Genomic DNA, 19,752 nt, shown 5'->3' with positions numbered 1-19,752 from the left:
AAATGTTGGTAAAAGGAATAACTTAAGGATTTTCTTAATGGGGCTACCATTCCACAAATGGTATGTTATGTTTTTAATGTTAAGGAGGGTGGGACAAAGACTTAACCTACCAAGCACTTGAAACGTTTATCCTGACAGCTCTGTGAAACAAAATATGTCTATTTTATAAATTAATGGACTCAGTAAAACAAAATCAATCACTAATAAGTCATTAGGCTCAAATTTGAACATGATCTGTGTTTGCTTTTCTACTATAGATGCTGGTTGCTCTTATCTTTTTTTTTTTTAATCACACTGATTTTAACTGGTATTATAAGTTCCCTTTAAAGGCATACTCCCACTGACTAACATACCAGTTAACTTTTCAGAAAGAGTCACATAAAATGGACACAGAAAAGAGTTAAGAAGAATCAAGAACAAAGCAACATAAACATCCTTGCTAGAGGATCCAGTACTTTGTACTTGTCAGAAAATATGCTCCCTTGTCCTTTGGAACTTCATGCCTGTCTCAGCTGAGGTAGTGCATTAGAACATGTGAAATATTAACCTCTAAGGCAGATCTCAGGGTCCGAGAGGGCAGCAAGCTGCATTTGCCATTATTTCCCAAGTAGCCTTTTGAGAATAAGGGATGTTGCCAGAAATGATACAGCGAAGTTAGGCTGTTGCTGATACTCAACGTAAGACCTTTCTCCTTTAAAATGCTTGGAATTGGGGATCCCTGGGTGGCGCAGCAGTTTGGCGCCTGCCTTTGGCCCAGGGCGCGATCCTGGAGACCCAGGACCGAATCCCACGTCGGGCTCTTGGTGCGTGGAGCCTGCTTCTCCCTCTGCCTGTGTCTCTGCCTCTCTCTCTCTCTGTGACTATCATAAATAAATAAAAATGTTTAAAAAAATGCTTGGAATCCTAGGCAAGGGAAACCTACTCTACTCTGCAAAGGCCCCAGGTGTAATAGTAAGATTTTTGCAGCCTGTTTAATTGGGGAAATGAGACTACATTAATGCACACTGAAAAGGAGTCCTTAGAAGATTCTCTTATAACTGCTGACACTGCCGTGGGGGCCTCAGGGACAAAACAGGCCTGAGTCAAGGAGGTATACACAAGTTATGCATTGACAGGGAGCATTTTTTCATTGCTTTTGACCCTTGGAAAGCATGCTCAAGGACCTAGTGAACTGAACTGAGAAGCTTTTCCCTGTCTTTGGAAGCAAGTCAAACTAAGAATTCCCCAGACAGTTCATTGTAGATAGAGATATGACAGCGGAACTGCTAAGGGTGGGGGCTTGGGGAAGTCTCACACACAGTCACCATTTTCTAGCTCTGCAGCTTGAGGCAACTTCTCTACTATTCACTTATGTAAAATGGGAATACAGTTTGCAGACTTGTTACAAGAAACCTCAGTGCCTACTGTATAGAAAGCGCACAATGAATGGTGGCTGTGATTAAATCAAAGCTGTGTCTCATGTGCTGTGTACTGTGTAGTCTTACATTGCAAGCAACATTGCTTTTCCACAGCAACTGTTTAAACAATTTCAGAACAACTAGGACCAACAAGTAAACAGCCAGCAAGTACACACAGAAAAGAATGTAGTGCTTTAACCCGTAAGGCCCAAGTGAAGAAGCGAGAGTGTTTGCCAGTGGTAAAGCCACTCCTGTTCAACTCCTGCTTCTGAATTTACTCTGGGCCACCCAGAGATGCTGAGTCAAATCCAAGACTACATCATGACCATTGGCAGTTTAGAGGGTCTAACTCACATCACCCGGGGAACTCTTACTGGGGAGGTCCTAAAAAGATGTGCATGCTACACCCAGATCGATTAGATCTAAATCTCTGAGGGCAAAAGACATAGATACCAATATATTTTAAGGATGCCCAGGTAATTCTAATGTACCGAGTGTGAAGTCCAACCATTTACTTCCATGATCCTTTGTCCCCTTAAAGAAATACCAAGTGGTTCGAGTTTAAGCTGGAAGAAACTCGGGGAGTAATTGGTCACTCTCTTTCATTACAAAAGATTAGGAAACTGATGGCAAGAAAGAATGTTTAACTTATCTACTGGTAAACGGCTGGTTGGGATAAAACTGGTGCCAAGAGAAATCTCAATCCTAACGTGAGACTCTACTGTCCTATTCCTAGAGGTTATATGTGTCACTTTTTTAGAACTATTTTTTAAGACTGTGCTAAGCCCATTACATACAGACTGAACCAAGAATATGTTCCATTTAGTAGATCTAGCAAGCACAGAACAGGAAAACAGAATTTCAGCAGAATTTTAAAAAATTCAGAATTTTTAGCAGAATTTCATTTCATAGGTGTTCTGTGAACCCAAACAGAAAAAGAACTTTATGTGATCTAATCACATATTATCACTGGATTCTTTTTTACCTAGGTAGCTGGAGTCCTATTTGGTCAAACTGGTTTATTAATGTTGATTTGGCTGCTTGGATGAAAGTATTTGGCTAGGTTTGAGCTTCAACTCACAGATCAAAGAATTCAAATTCATTTTAGTACATTCTCTTCTATTCAGTGTGTGGCTCACTCTTTCTTTCTTCCTTCCTTCCTTTCTTCCTTCCTTTCTTTCTTTCTTTCTTTCTTTCTTTCTTTCTTTCTTTCTTTCTTTCTTCTTTCTTTCTCCTTCCTTCCTTCCTTCCTTCCTTCCTTCCTTCCTTCCTTCCTTCCTTCCTTCCTTCCTTCCTTCTTTTTTAAAGCACAATAGAAAGTTTGACTTCTTGGGTTGGCAACTTTCAATATTTTTGACTTATTTTGACCTCTCTTAATTTTTGTACCCACCACACCCATTTTGTTTTTAAAATAAATTTTTATTAGGAATATCTCCTACTAGAACCTAAAAAATGGCATCATGATAGTGTTTAAGAGATTTTAAGTTTTAAAAAGGAGCTTAATGTTATCCAGATGAGGGCCCATTCTCTAGATTGGGCAATGCAAGCGGTTCACTAGGAATGTCTGAAATTGTTCACAAGTTGAATTGAAGTATTAAGTTTATGCTCAATTTTACAATCATATTACTCAGTTCTTTCAGTATTATCACTACTCAGAACAGTTAACTCTCTAGAGTTTGAAAAAGAAAAGTGTAAGCTCATAATAAAAATATGCTCTTGCCTTTTAGAAAAGCTGAGCATAAGTTAGTATGCTTGCATGAACGAAGACATACATAGAGCACTGAGTCTAGAACTTCTCTTTACACTTATGCAGACTCTAAGAAAGACTATAGTATTGGAATAGCCCTGTGGTCTTCTGGCCATGTGGAATTCTTGTGCACATGGACAAATGAGGCTTGCAGTTGGATTAATTGACATTAGAGTGTATACCCATCTCAACTTTAACATCCCAGTCAATAATTCCACCCCAGTTCTTGAACATGACTTCCTTTAGCTTAGACTGAACACAGAAGAAAAACTGGAATCTGACTTTATCCTTTAACTCACTTCTACAAAGGGAAGGAAGTTACATTGAAACTTTGGAGGTTTGAAAATCATGTGTCTGTCATTGCTTTATGTTGTTGGCAATGGATCACTTGGGTTATGCTCTATCATGGTACCCCTGACACCAGTAACCATCTGGATGTGGCTCAACTAGCTATGGCACATGTGCTCTGTATATCGCAAGTGAGCTGGGCAGAGCAATGTAGCAGATACAACCTGACACAGAAAAGGGAATGGGTCATTTCTGGTCTAGTGTACAGTGTGCTTCAACCTATATTTATCAGAGCTCTGCATTTGGGGGTTTCTGGGCCCTGATTCCCCCTAACAAGGTGGTATTTTAGTTTCCTTATCTGCTATTGTTTCATTTGTAATTATACCTCAGGAGTCATGTGGGGAAGAGAGATTGGCAAGGTGATTACTTCATCCTTGAGTCAAGTATATATCATGTAACATCTTGAATCACCTTATTGGCTGTTGCTTTTTTATTAGAAGGTTATCAAGTCACCTATGGAAGAAGCCATGAGTGATTCCCATTAATTCCAAGGAAAGGCTATTCAGAATTCATTGTTCTGGAAGAAGGAATACCATGGCTTTTTGTGGGGTAGGAGGGCCATACACCTTGGGCTTTAGGCTCAAAAGTAGCTGGCAATATGGTGAGTAAGCAGGGATTAAGGGAAAACTTCATGGCTGAGGAACGGGTATTCAGTAAGAAGTCTACAATAAAGACCTGGGCTAAAATGTCAGAGTTCCCACCTAACCCAGCCAAGAAGATACTTTTGCACTTTGGGCAGCCTCACTGATACAGTGACTAGTGGGTAGTACGTGTAAGCAGGCTGAAAGAGCTGTGTGACCACAGGCCTGTGGAGACAGGCCAGGATTCTGCTGGGCATTTCTTCCCCTGCTGAGACACTACTGCAGGGCCAGTGATGGCAGCACCTGATTCAGTCACCAAGCACTTGCTTTAGTGGGAAAACCCAGCATGCTTTAGTGGTGGCGCACTAGCCTGCACCAAGGTGCTGTCACACAACTGAGGACATGTGCTATAGTGACAGTGACAGAAAGAGGCCCTTGCAGAGTTTGCCATTTCTGGTTATGAAGTGATAGTAACCAGAAAGTATGCCAAAAAAGCATGTGGAAGGAATAAGATTTTTAAAAGCTGAAGTGTTGATAGATAATTGGAATGGGCAAATGGAATAAACAAGTTTTAAAATTTGAATTGAGAAGAACTCTATTGTGTACTATTAAATGGTCAAGTAGGATACTATATTTCATTCTGCTTTCCTCTCATCCTAAAGTCAAGGGAGGAAGGTATTCTAAGGAATGAACAATTTATACTAACAATTTTAGGGTTTTAAATTAAAAAAAAAAATAGTGCTGTTAACATGGAAGCCTCTAGAAAGTTTCCACTGCAGGGCCTTTGGGGAAGTGATTTGAGGAGAAGCATTATGGAACAGATATGAAAACACAGCAAACATACGACTTTTACTTTGAATTTGGCATTTAAATATATAATGGATATTATGCTTAACTCTTGCTGGAAAAAGTCGTCGAAAAACTAATGAACCAAGGTGAGGGAAAAAGACTGTCATTGTACCATTTGATTCCTAGGCCAATACACTGATACTATTAATACCTTTCTCAACAGTCTTCCCTTACTTGTATGTATACCCACCCAAACTGACCAGCAAGTATTCCATTTTTTTCATATGCTTTCTTGTTCCCATATGAAATAGTCCTGAATTAAGTCAAAATGGGTGTACAGCATATCTAGTGCATAGACTTCAGGATACAATAGTTTATTCATTTGAACCCTTCACCTATGATACTTGTACATATAAATCCTAATTGTTAAACACAGTCTGCCTTCTACTCTAATATCATTACAACAGTCATCTTGGAAGTTTACGTGGATATTAGAAGAGCTACAGAAAGCATGTTATTTAGAACCATCTGCATTTTAAACATAAGAAGGAAGAGCCACGTACCCTAGTAGAATTATTTTATGACATACTACAGCAGAACACTTTCAAAGCAAGCAGGTAATCTTAAACTTTTCCTCTTCCAAAAACCAGTGCAAGAAACATTGCCTAAGATTTGGTTTCTTCTTTAATAGCCTGGCTGAATTATATTAAATCCCAATGTGGTTTTCCTTTCCAGGCAGAGGCCCACATTTATATAATCCTCAAAGCCATTGCTTGAGTGTTTCTGTACCTTTCCACAACTCATGTTTCAGAGACAAGCTGTGTTTTGAAGAGCTTAAAAGAACGAGAATCCAGCTGCCTTGTAATATCAGCACAGAAGAGTCAAACTGTGGTGTGTGTAGTAATTGTATATGGAAGGCAGAACTTCTTTTTCTGTCTGCATCTGTACGTAGACCAATACTATGGAAAAAAGTTATTATTTTTTTTCACAACAACACAGGATCAGTTTATCTTACCCTAATATGTTCTTTCTGGGTTCTAGGTGGCCTTTCCAGCAGAATATGTCCTTTGTTTTAGTGTTCAATCTCCCCTTAAGAGTTGGAATTAACCTTCCATGAGAAACTTGCCATTGGCTCACATTTCCATGTATGATATAATCTTCCTAGTTGGGCAAGTTATCTACTGCCAGCAGGGCATTTACACTTCATCTCTAAGAATGATGGTGGTCCTGCTAACCTCCATGGTTAAAAATATATATGTTTTTATTTATTTTTTTATTTTTTAAGATTTTATTTATTTATACATGAGAGACACAGAGAGGCAGAGGTCAGAGCAAGCTTCTTGCAGGGAGCCTGATATGGGACTCTATCCGAGGACCCTGGGATCACGACCTGAGCCCAAGGCAGATGCTCAACTACTGAGCCACCCAGGTGCCCTAAGAATATGTGTTTTTAAAACTACTTTATCTGCCTGCTTTATATATCAATTATTGCTTTATGGAAGATTCTTCATAACTTAGCTGATTTTCCTTAGAAAAGATTTGGTTGCTCTTAAAGGAGATGAAGACAAAAAAAGAATCATTTACAAAATAAAAGGAGATTTGCTATTTATTTGTAAAATTTCAGGTTGACATAGAACCAGCAACCTGATAACCAGCCCTTTCTCCTCCTGATACCAGTGCTCTACCAAATTGAAGGTTACAAAGTTCCAGAACGCTTATCTAAAAGGCCAGAGGAGTTCTTCTGGAAGAAATAGGAAAAATAGGCTCATTTGCTTACTTCTTAGTTGCTGACCAAATTAGATTGGTTAACAGATAGGAGATCCCAAGGTAATTTCAGGTGAATCTGCCAACTTGTTTTCTTGCTTCTTGAGGTGATATGCTAATACTACTCAAGTGTGGAAAATTTAGGTGACAGGATGCAAAAAAGGTCCTGAAATAGCTAGACTACGTGCTTGGAAACTCTATGTATATATACAAATACTCCAATACTGCAGATCAAGCACCACAAGATGGCAAATACGCACAAGGACCCCTGAGCTAAAGTTCACTCTCTGTCATTATCCCTTCATGTTTTGGGAAATGGTATTGGACCAAGTAAGTAGTGAGAATAAATAAATGCATTTTTAAATTAAACTGAAGGATGGAAATATTCAAAGTAGCACATTAACCATGCTAAAGGAAACAGATTTGGGATTTTAGTTGCTGCACAATTGAAGCAACTATATCAAACACTAAATGATTCAACTCTATTGAAATATCTGTATAGGGTCCATTCACACTACAGATAGATGAACGTAGGAAGCTCCTATTGCAATTAGACAACCTACCGCTTAATGTCAAACTCTTGCTTGTAAAGTCTAAGCAGGTGAGACAGGTTTTGTTTCATGAACTCTCTAGGAATCCAAGTAAATGTGGCCAAAATTATGCCTGTTAGAATCGTGTAAGTCATCACCATTAATTGGTCCTCCCTTCCACAAACACATCTAGACATCTACCTTAGGAATCACGAAGCACAGTTAGAAAGTTGGGAAAAGTAATTCAAGGAATCCTGTATTTACTGCAGCCTTCAGGGAAAAGCCACCCCTATATGATCCCAAACATTAACCAATGTTCCTGATCAAAGAAACTTTCAGGAAGTCAATTTCTTTCTTTTTTTTTTTTTTTTTTTAAGATTTTATTTATTTATTCATGAGAGACACAAAGAGAGAAAGGCAGAGATACAGGCAGAGGGAGAAGCAGGCTCCATGCAGGGAGCCCGACGTGGGACTCGATCCCGGGTCTCCAGGATCATGCCCTGGGCTGAAGGCAGTGCTAAACCACTGAACTACCCAGGCTGCCCCGGAAGTCAATTTCCATACCACCTCTGGCAAGTCATTTGAGTGACTTCTACCAATAAGATTAAAATGAAGATGGTATTTCAGAGAACTAAGTGTTCTTACAAAATGGACATACAACATACTTATCTTTTTCTTAGTTATAATAATAAAGAACACAAGGAAAAGACCTCAAGTATCATCTTAACCTGTATAGAGTCTAAAAAAAAGTTTATTCTAAAATTTAAAGAGTGACTTGGAAGATTTTCTAACATACTGACTTACCACAAAAGCCTTTTCCAGAATAAGCAAATGGAATGAGAGTTCTTCCTTCTTCCAGGCCTCTTAAATGCATACCATCCTTATCTGTTTTTTTTAAGGTGATAAAACATGGGGTGCCACTTGGGTCTATAGTTCTAGCATAAGATGAACTAGTAGCAATGGTTGCTCGTCACATGCCACTTTGCTGGGCTTTCACTGAGACCTCCCAGCCCATTATGAGATATTCCTATTTTTACTGAACTACAAAGAGGCTTCTGGTTAGTCTACACAGGAATGTCAACATCAATGACTCACTGTAAAGGAAGTTTCCCTGGTTCATAAAAAATGTAATATTAAAGCAACATGTTTCATTAGCTTTTAGAGCTATCTCGTCTGTCTCTGAACTAGTAATGACCTGTTGCAAAATTCTGTGCCTGCTAAGTAATTGACACTTAACTATGGCAACCATGGGATGAATATAAGTGATTAGATTGGTGCTCCATGTATAGCCTCTCTTTATTATCCCTATTATAGTCATTAAATAAATGTAACTCGAGCTGGTCCTAGAAGCTTTGGACAGATTCACGGTGGCATCTGCTATTTTCTGGTCTTAGAATGTAGGCATTTTTAGCATCAGAGAATGTAATTAGATCATTCATTTCCTCAGCTGAACTCTATAGCCCTGTGCAAAGACAAGTCTTCTTTGAAAGCCACTATTAAGTTCCTAATCCAATCTTTATTAAAAAGACTCAATATTGTAGACAAGGAGGTTAAAACAAATCCTCAAAAAACTAATGATCAAGCCCTTCTATACCCCACAGCTGCCGTCTAGTGCAGCAAAATCTGAAATTAGGAGTTTTATAGTTGTATTTTTTTTAAAACTAGGATGCAGTCCTTAATGAACTAGAGAAGCATGTAGATAATGAGTTCTACTAAAGAAAATAGTGACAGAAGTAACACTAAGGGACTAAATTTTCTTAGATCCACTAAAATAAGCAAAGAAGGGACTAAATTTTCTTAGATCCACTAAAATAAGCAAAGTTCTACTCTGAGGGCTAATTATCAGAAGTGGATGTGATTAGTATTTCTTTCTGAGAGTCAATCTGTCCAGTGTCGAGGTTCTCTACCCTAAGTTCCAGTCTACATTTGTACCTCCATCTAAGAAACTCCTTAAAGGGTATAAACCAATGCCTTTCCTTTTGACTCTGAAAAGCCTGCCATCTAGCTCACATTGTGCCTAGCCAGAGTAACTACACTAAATGGAAGTCATTGGCTACCTTAGATTTTGCCCTGAAGTCATGCTATTAGAAGATTAAGAAGGCCTTCAAATATTGATAGCTTTAAAAAAATGTTATTATTATTTAATTTTCTTTTGTTCAGAGCATATTGGGATTGGTGATTAATCTCAGCTTAAAACCACTATGGAGACTGCAAACAAAGTTTGCCCCCAAATGCAAGCTAATTCATGTAATAAATCTATGTCCTTACTATGTGCCAGGCACTCTTCTAGAGCTTGGGATATGTCAGTGAGCAAAGTAAAGATCTATACCTTTGTAGGGTTTACCCTCCAGCAGAGAAACACATAAATATATTATAGTCTTTCAGAAGGTGATAAATGTCCTGGAAAAAAAGAGAGCAGCCGGGTAGGAGATGGCTTAAACAGGTTTCTTAGGAACACAGAAGGAATACCATATTTTTATAAGTTAAATTATTGGATGTTTGTTATATGCCAGGTGTGAGGTATGATGTCTCATTAAATGCTAAAGTATCATCATCCCTACCTGACAGGAGAGAAGGTGAAGTACAAAAGTCAACCAACCCACTAAAAATTCCAGAAGTCTAATACATATGCTCTTTAACTTATTTTAGAATTATACAAGCAAAAAGAGAGAATTAAACTCAGTTCTTCAAATTGGAGGAATATGAATTTTCAGATTGGAGGAAAGTGAATTTGCCAGAAAATACATTCAGGAAAGAGGAATTAATAGCAGTCAGTAAAGGATATTTATGTCAGCTTGGCTAGTACACGAGTGGTGCTGGGTGATATGAGGGGAAAAGATTGAAAGGTGGGTCAAACTGGATTAGAGTAAATTTTCAGAACTACATTTTGTCTAGACGGTATCGGGAAGACTTTGAGGTTTGGAGCAATGGTGTGGAGGTTGGGGTGGTGACAAATCTGAGCATGGACCATGGCATCAAAGAGTCACATAGCTTTGTAGTAGGATAGTCGCATGAACTTGCCACTTTGATTCAACTCCGGCTTTTTCATTTAAATACTTGGCCAATCTTTTGGAAACAAAGCCTTTTGATTGAAAGGTTAAGGTCTAACAATCTCAAATGTCAGATCCAAGGTTAGCCCATTTTGCCAAGCTATGATGCACTGTGACCCTCAAACTTCAAATAAACCAAGTGTCCTAAAGGTGGCTTAAAAAAAAAATCAAAGGCCATTATGTCTTATAACCTTCATTCTAAGAAGATCCATTTTATCCTAAAAATAGAATTCCCATAATGTCAGTTTCCTAAAAGTTGATATAAGTGAATTGGTAGTTTGAAATGTGAGCACCTAAAGGAACATCCTTTATAAAAGCCAGCTACTAAGATAGTCATGTCGTTACAGCACCTCATTTGGAGAATATATAGCATTTCCCCATTTTATACATGTTCTCCATAGAACTTGAAAGATCAGTACCAAGGAAATGCTGGTTAAGAAGAGAGTGAGCAGGGTAAGAGAAAGGTCTCTGCTTCTTATGCATTTAGAATAGTGATTTAAGGGTGACATGTGCCTTTCTGCATTTTAAAAATTAAATTCCTTAGAGACAAGCTAATTTGTCAGGTAGCAATATCTAAAATGTAGGTAAATCTACAGACTACCTTGGGCTAGGGATAGAATCACGAGGGTACTTTAGAATTCAGTACATAAAATTAAACTCAAAAGCTAAGAGAAACTACGACGTGAATACACACATGTCCGGACCATAGAGAATGCTGCCCACCATAAGCTTTGAACTATTGGCTTAGACATCATTCATTGATACTTACCTATCCAAAATGATTGAGAAAAATTCCTGATGTATTAAAAAAATGAACAGTAAGGCTTGAGTCAAATGGACAGTAGAATTTTCAAAAGTTCTCTTATGCTGGGATTTTAAAAGTTGGGCAGTGTATGGTCTATTGTTGATTTTTAGGCTGTTTTCCTTGGACCCAATGAGGTCTTTGCAACAATAATGAATTGGCAACCCAATTTAGGCATTTTGAAGAGCCTAATGGATATCACATCTTTACACACATTATAGCTGCAGTATGCTATTTAAAAAAAACAGGTGTCTTTTGATTTTGGCAGAAATTCTGTTAAGTCAAAGGGATAATTATTAATTATCCAGTGCTTGAGCCAAAGGTTTCATCTACTTTCTCCATTTTTATTTAATTTTTAATTTTTTTTTTTTGGAAACAGTTGAGTGACCACTTTAAAAAAGAAAGAAACTGAAGGAGAATAAGAAGTTGTCCTCGGGTGAAGTATTATGTTGAAAACTATTCACCACTATGATAATTATTCGCCAGGTGATTATACCCATCGGTTCAGATCATGTAAGAGCTATGATGAATACTCCATTGGTAGAGTTAACCCAAGGACTTGAAAAGATCACACCATTTGGAGAATTTCAGTAACAGCTTGTCTGCCTTTCTCAGGCCCTGAGCAGACATAAACTAGAGGAACATACGGATGTTACTCATTATAAATAACCTTAAAGTTAAAAAAAAAAAAAAGGACTTGGAATTGCTTTACTTGTACCAATAGATGATAAGGTGAACTGAAGTTTCCCATTCTGCTCACTCCATAATAAATCACAATCAATGTTGCAAATGAGAGCAACTTGTCACTCATTCAACTTGGCCATCTGGTTATTGGTTATAGAACACCTACTGTGTGCCAAATGCTTGCTATGCTACATCTACAGTGATTAAAGACACATGCCTTCTGTTCTCAAGGGGCTTACAATATAGGCAAAGGACGGACACCTGGGACGCCTGGGTGGCTCAGTGGTTGAGTGTCTGCCTTTGGCACAGGTCATGATCCCAGAGTCTTGGGATTGAGTCCCGCATCAGGCTCCCCGGAGGGAGTATGCTTTTCCCTCTGCCTATGTCTCTGCCTCTCTCTCTCTCTCTCTATGTCCCTCATGAATAAATAAATAAAATCCTAGGGCAGCCCTGGTGGCACAGCGGTTTGGCGCCGCCTGCAGCCCAGGGTGTGATCCTGGAGACCCAGGATCGAGTCCTACATCACCTCTGCCTGTGTCTCTTCCTCTCTCTCTCTGTCTCTATAAAGAAATAAAATCTTGAAAAAAAAATCTTAAGAAACCAAACCAAACCAAAACAACAACAACAACAACAACAACAAACGATATAGGCAAGGGAGAGAGAACATGCAAGTACTAAAATCGGTGCTAAGTTTTTTAGAGGAAGTGTTTCTGATTAGGGTAGAAAGCCTCATCGCCATTAGTAATGTTTAATAAGAGCAAAATTAGACTACTTCAAGGAACCCTATATAAATTGCTTTCTTATTTTTATCAATCATGGAAAGATGCGAATTTTGTCTTAAGGGCTTAATTACCCTCTTCAACAGATAGTTTTAAAATTATGACATTTACTTAAATTGCTAATTAGATGGAGGATATTTACATTCAATGTTTGGGAGTTTTCTATAACCATATTACAATCTGGAAGAGCATCTGTGTGACAGAGCCAGTGGGAGGAAAGAATCTTGTGATACACTCGGTTATTAAAGAATGTCAATGATGATTCCTGAAAAAGTTAGCCAAATTTCTGAATCAACGTTATTTTCATAAATACTAGAAAGAAACTCTATGCTCATTTGGCATTCAGTTTTGTCACTTCGTAAGGGCAAGCAATTCGGAGATGACATGAACCTCGGTATTCTAGAACCAAGCACGTTTTGTGGCACTCTTAATTATCAGATTTTATGAGTACAATAGTGCCGCTTTCAAATCAGGCAAAACTACTGAATTATAGATTTTAATGAAGCAATATTATGAAAATGTAACCAGGGCCTGTCCCAAAGTGGCTTTGGTATTTAAGTAACATGGCCTATTGACGAGAGCATTAAAAAAGGAGTGTCCAATAGCACCTGGTTGATGTCAGTCTTTAAAATATTGGACTTCATTATCACTGCAAATAGTAAGCCCTTCAACAGGTGTTGGCTACATGAAGTTTAAGAGTCCAGATCCTAAAACCAAACACGGTTGCCTCCATTGTTTCTATTAAAGAGTTCTTACATAGAAAGTTGAACATTTGTATCTCTATACACTACCTGGAAACAGAACAACATAATGTGTTTGGTATGAGAATACGCCTAAAAGATCAGTAACAGTACTCTCTGTAGTTTAGCATAAAACGAAGATTTTATCATAGACTGTTCACATGTCTACTGAATTTGGCCATCCTGTGACCCTCTATTTTCTGGAACTGCCCTTTATGTCCATTCTCCTCCTCCCTCCCCACCAAAAATTTTTAAAAATTTTTAGTATTTCTCCCTAATCTTGCCTCACCACCACCCCAACTTCCTGTCGGAGAAGGACAAACATTATATGTTCTCATTCATTTGGGGAATATAAATAATAGTGAAAGGGAATATAAGGTAAGGGGGAAGAAATGTGTGGGAAATATCAGAAAGGGAGACAGAACAGAAAGACTGCTAACTCTGGGAAACAAACTAGGGGTGGTGGAAGGGGAAGAGGGCGGGGGGTGGGAGTGAATGGGTGACGGGCACTGGGGGTTATTCTGTATGTTAGTAAATTGAACACCAATAAAAAATAAATTTAAAAAAATGAAACAAACAAACAAACAAACAAAAAAACAAAAGAGCAATACTTCCTTGTATCATGTATCTTATCCCTCACAATTAGCCAGCTCATCTTACAGCATTATTTTGGTATTTTCTGTAGGCCTAACATAGGTACTTTTTAAGATGTTTAGAATACTTGAAGTAAAGAAACTCTTTGTGGGATGAATTTTTTCCTTCACTTTCTCAAAAGAATCCAATGAGAATCTAAGTTGTAAGAAACGAGTTGTAACTGGTCTGGTCTACTTTTATGGTTGAATTCTTGTGGTAATGCCCTATCAGAGCTCATGGCCTTCCTGATTTTATATTATCTTGTATCTCTCTCTATATATATATGTATATGTATATATGTATTTTTAGAGAGAGCAAGAGGGAGAGACGGAGACAGAGACCTGTTCCCTGGAGAGGCTAATCTTTTCCATTTGCCCTGTACACACACACACACACACACACACACACACACCCCATACCTTCTTGTATTGCATCCCTAGCCTGTAATACTTTCTGGCTTCACCTATGCAAATTCCTTCCTGTCATTCAAAGTCCACTCAAGATGTGTTGCCTTAGCGGAGTCTTCACTGACTTCTCACTAGGCTACCGTTTTTCTACACTTGCCATGACCTATTGTTGTCCTCTGATTCACTTCCCCAACTCAATGAAATTTTGAGGTCAGGTCCTACTTTTCAATGTCCCACGTAGTTTGGTAAATAGTGCACTTAAAACATTAGTGATAACATAGTTTCCACGTGTTCATAATATTCGCTTAGGCAAATCTTTTCTCTACGTTGCTGATTTGTCACGAAATGTAGGTTTTTCTTCAATTGGTAAATGATCTCTGCTCAAATTCATTCTGCCAATATAGCTAGGTTAATTTATCTGAATCAGCATTTTGTTTTCCTGATTTAACAAAGAGATCTACTACATAATAAATACAGATTGAAGTTCTTTGTCCTTATATACGAGTCTCAGTGCAATCCATCTCTCCTTTCCAAACTCATGTCTTCCCTCTCTGCCATCTGTACTTTCTCTTGGTCAAACTGGCCAGTCTGTATCTTTGGACAAATGTCTGGAAAATTTGCATATGTACTTCTGCCTAGGATGCGTTTTTCTTCTATCTGACTCCTACCATTCTTTTAAAAGCCACGTCCATTATCACACTGGTGTCTTCTTTCTCTCGACCCTGTCTATACCATTTAATTGTAATAAGACCATACATTAGTTGAAGAGATGTCATCTTGTCTAAATGTCTTGTAGGCAGCGATTGTTGACATTTATGTGTCTGCTAGCAGGTGTCAGGACAATATTATCATCCAACTTTCAATTACAGCCAACTTTTAGTCATTGAGAACTTCAGACAAGCTGAATAAATCAGAAATTTCCAAAGAACAAGTTAACAGGCAGTTACACAAACATCCATGCAACAAGATACCCTTCAGAAGATAGCTTCAACATTGGATAAATTTAAATTTTCAATTTGTTTGTCAATTGTCAACATATACATTTCTGAAAAGCTTCAGTTATAGCTGAACGTTGGTCCAAGCAGAAATTGATATTCAGTCTCATTATCAACCAGCTCTACTTCAAAAATGGGATGCATTTAAGATGTTTAACCTTAGAAGCAAAGGTTAAAAAAAAAAAAGCCCAAACACAAAAACAAAAAATACCACCCCCACCCCCCAGTATTAATAAAATTAAAGCACATCAGAGACTTTCTTTTAGAGGACAGATATTTGAGCAACTACTCAGAAGCATGCCATTTCCACTTCTGATCCTCTGATCTAGAGGTCAGTTATATGTTTTCCACCTGGATTAACATTGTGCCCCAAATCCAGACTGGCTCAGCATTCTTCATATAACCATGCCAGCCCTCTGACAGGTGTTCGAGAATATGATAACTAAATGATAACAGAAAGCACCTTGGGATCTGCATTACGTATCACAGAAGATTAAATCAGGTTTGGGCCTGTAATAGGACACTTAAAATATGGAAAATAAATGAGGTCAGTTGTAGGAAATGTTTAGAACAAGGAGGACAGCTATATCCAATATGGACACATTTAGTGATGCTATTCATCACTCTCCAGTTCTTTGAGCATGGATTAACTCTAGACCTTAAGAGAACTGTATTGTCCTGCCCAAAGAAGATTTAAGTGGTACCTTAAGAGTTAATATCTGTGGGCCTGTATTGGCTTAGGAAGCATTGCCACATTCTCTGCTTGACCCTCACATTTAATAGTTTCAAGGTGTGCAAGAAAGAAAGTCTTCTAATTTTCAGCTGAAATGTGTTCATCTTTAGATTTTAGCTTGCCTAAAGCTCACAAACAATTAAAACAGGAGCGTTTTCCAAATATCAGCCTAATTGGTGCATTGAGAATTGTAGTTCTAGAGCAGGTGCATTTCTAAAGCAGCAGTTCCGAGAAAGCATTTTTTTTTTTTTTTTATGGCTTCACCATTAACTCTAACTTTGAGGCAACTAATTTTCCTGATGGAGAACATGAAGCTCAGACATGATATCTCTTGTCTTAAATGGCAATGTGAGTTGTGGACACAGTCATTTGCAGTGCAGAGTCCAAGGTCTTAACCACTAACCTATGTCATCTCCTTGAAACCAGAGTTCCAGTTCTCTAATTCTGGATCACACCCTTATATTTCTCACTCTATGGTGTGATCTCTGCTAATCACCAGTCTCTGATTAGCATCCATCATTCTTAGGACTGTTCTGCAAGGTGAGTGAGGCAGTTACGGATGAGGAATATTGAGTAGCATGCCTAGGAAATGGCACAGCTGTCATTCCAATGCAAGTCCAGAGTCTATGTTCTTTGTTTCATGTGATGTAGACTTTCTTCCAGTTTTCCACTCACTAGGCTCTCTTCCACGGCCAGGCTAGCAACATAATCCACATAATAGGTACTCAGTAAATATTCAGATGAACACCAAGATTCAAGTCATAAAGATACATGCTTGAATCCTAGCTCTTTCATTTAGTGATATGACCTGGAGCAAGCAGATATGTAATTATCATATTTGAGCTAAGAAAAGATATTTTTTCTATCTTAAGTTCTTTAAAGTGAAGGATAAATGGAATGATATTTTCTAAACCATAAAGCTATGTAAAAACTAAGTGTAGTAGATTCATTTACCAATATGGAGAAGCCTTCATCCGCACTCTGGGCATTGCATGAAAAACAAAATAAAAAGTTTTATAGGTTAGAGAAAGCCATCTGGTTCCTGGGTAATGATCTAGTTTACTAGAATCTTTTTTAAAAGAAGTAACTGGGACAGTCTCCTAATAAATGGAGATTAATCGTGCTCTTAAAAAACCCAAAGGAGGAGAAAGGATTTGGAAGTGAGGTGATAATATAAAACTAAGGAGTATATCGGTTTTCCTCGGATCACGAAAGCAACGCTTGAGATAGTAGGAAAAATGTCAAGGTCTGTGTTTTTTCATCTTTTGCATCCTAAGATCCAGTTAAACTGAGCTATGTTTAAATGCTTTGCTTTATTATTTCCATGACTTAGGAATCCAAATACTTTGTTATGCTTCCCCTGAACGACTGAATTATAAAACAAATGAATTGTGAAAGTTACTCTTAGATCATGTGGAGGGCTTGTTGAAATACAGCTGGATGAGCCCCACTGCTGGAGCTCGGCTCAGTGGATCTGGGATGGGGACCAAGAATTTGCATTTCTAACAAGTTCCCAAATGATGCTGGTGTTGCTAGTCTGGGGACCACACTGTGAGAAGCACTAATCTAGATGAATTCTCTCTAGTTGTGAAATACACGTGAAGGTAACTAAGTATCCAGTCTTGAAAGACTGAATGAATTTGATTGTAAAAATGAGAGTTTATGTGTTTGATCTGTCCCATAAAGACCTCAGTCTGTTTCAGAGAAACACTGTGCATCAGGGAGCAATAGGGTAGCTTCCTACCCAGAGAAAATGTGAAACCACATATCTCTCCCCGCAATTTCTTCCAGGTTAAACAGGGTTTTAAATCTCACTTTTCCACAATTGCTACTTCCTATTCCTCTGCTTCCCTTACTCTGTGGTTACCTAAAAATTTCAGTGACAGCCCTCCTGGATTCCGCCTTCTGGTAACTTCCTTATAGCTGAACACTCACACTTGGCCTGCTCGGTTCACTCCGAGTTCTTACTAGTTTAAGGCATTGAAGGTCACTTGCCTCTAGCTAGCTTGTATACGTGACGGTAGCAGAGAAACACTGCCAGGCTTCTTTAATATTGAGGCAATAGCTCCTAGTTCCTGAAATTCCATAAACCTTAATGTTTTGCTACCTTGATGATGTAAGAAATTAGAAAGAGTTAGATAATTAAGTGTTGAGATTAAAATAAGTTGAGGGGAGGAAAAGGATGAGGTAGGTAGACAGGAGATCCTACCTCAATAAAAAAGTCACTTCCATTTTTGGATCAGGAAGCAATTTGTTCAGATTTTGCTCACCCTAGAGTGGCAGGCTTCCTTCCAGGGTAGGAGAAGGATGCGGGAAGGGGAGTAACCATGGCAACCTGCCCAGCTATGTGGGCAAGGATAGGATGGGGCCGCACGCACTTGGAAAACTTTATTTCTAGCCCAGTCACTCAGTTTAGTATGGGTGGTCCCTGCTTTCCCACTTCCTTCTGCTATAATGCTGACTTGGGGAAGAACGGCTCCCCCTCTGTAGGGAGGCTGCGAGGGGGTGGAGACCTGAATGAGCCGAAGGAGGTCAGCTTGACCAAAGCAAACTACAGGCTTCCAGGCGGAGAACAGAGAGCAACTCCCTGTCTGTTCCAGTGTGAGCACAGCAAACACACTGGCTTTGTTAATATTAGGTGCTTGAATGACGGACGCTTTTCAGGTAGACGAGCAGTGCCCGATTTTGATGAAGAAATTCTCCAGTCGGCCTTGGGTTTTCACAAAGACACATAATCCAGTTGTTCGAGGGGCAACCAGAAAACAAAACACACATTTCTAGGTTGGAATAAGGTGTTCAAAGCATGTTAGATTGACAATCTCCCTACCAAACGTGGGCAAGGTACTCTTATGCTCTCCAGGCAAGGGAGCTTAAGTCCAGAGAGGCCACACAATTTGCTCAAGGTCACGTAAGCAGCAGTGGTGTAGCTGGGATGGGAATCAAGACAGCAGAACCCCTGCTCTCCAGACCCCCTGCTCTCAACCCACTACCTGACTGTTCTGGGTGGGGGGCAGAAGCTGGCATGAACGCTAGCCCTCTGTGTCCATCCTCGGCATCACGTGTTCCCCTCATCAGAAATTAGTATGTTTTTACTAATTTATAAGAAGAGGAGACCCGGTGGCCTGCTCTCCTCGTGATTCATTCAGTCCAGCCAGGCTACGTTGCCGTGAGCGAGCTTTCCACGAAGCACACCTAACTGCTGTTGCAGCTAGCAGCTCACCTAGAGGTGACTTTGGCCTACGTCTGTGCGCCTCGGTGGCACGGCTTCAACTCTACACGCACACGCAGCACCAGGGAGAATTTTGAAAGACCACATCCTGTTACTCAGGTGTTTCTTATTGCCAGTGTAGTTCTCGTTCTGATTCCTTTTGGGGCACAGGAAACCCGACACATTCAGTCTGTTAACCGACATTCCCCAGCCAATCTGCTTTCAAGCCTTTCCACGCAGGGAGGCATGTTCTGATGACCGTGAGGGCAACCGAACACAGGAGAGCTCAGTCTTCGGCAGCCTTCCTGAGCATTTCAGCATCTCCACTGGTCTCTGAGAAAACGATCAATTAAATCCTCAAGGCAGGAGAGATGAAGGGAGAGAAACACACGATGCCTTCAAAACCATTCAGATAAAAAAATATCAGCGGTGGCAAGCTTAGGCTTACGGTAGAATTAGAAATGAAGCAGCGTATAGTTGCTGTGCGGCCAAGGCCCACAAAGCCTCCTGCAGGCCAGGCGCCACCCAGCAAGGCATATACCTTCCTGCTCTCCTTAATCTTCAG

General features: G+C 39.2%; 1 protein-coding gene across 4 annotated transcripts in view; it reads right to left on the bottom strand.

Moving 5' to 3' along the window:
* The window catches only part of DAB2 (DAB adaptor protein 2), a 50,479-nt gene that overhangs the window by 28,141 nt on the left and 2,586 nt on the right, over positions 1-19,752 (bottom strand). Inside the window, exon 2 of one of the 4 annotated variants that reach the window (XM_072824807.1) lies at positions 19,200-19,520. The exons of the other annotated variants lie outside the window; for them this stretch is intronic. The gene's annotated coding sequence lies outside the window, so the exon portion shown is untranslated. The remainder of the gene's footprint in view (positions 1-19,199; positions 19,521-19,752) is intronic. 4 annotated transcript variants of the gene reach the window in all.

The sequence above is a fragment of the Canis lupus genome, chromosome 4 (assembly GCF_048164855.1).
Source record: "Canis lupus baileyi chromosome 4, mCanLup2.hap1, whole genome shotgun sequence".
In the NCBI taxonomy this organism is placed as follows: Eukaryota; Metazoa; Chordata; class Mammalia; order Carnivora; family Canidae; genus Canis; species Canis lupus.
This window is presented reverse-complemented; position numbering and strand designations above follow the sequence as displayed.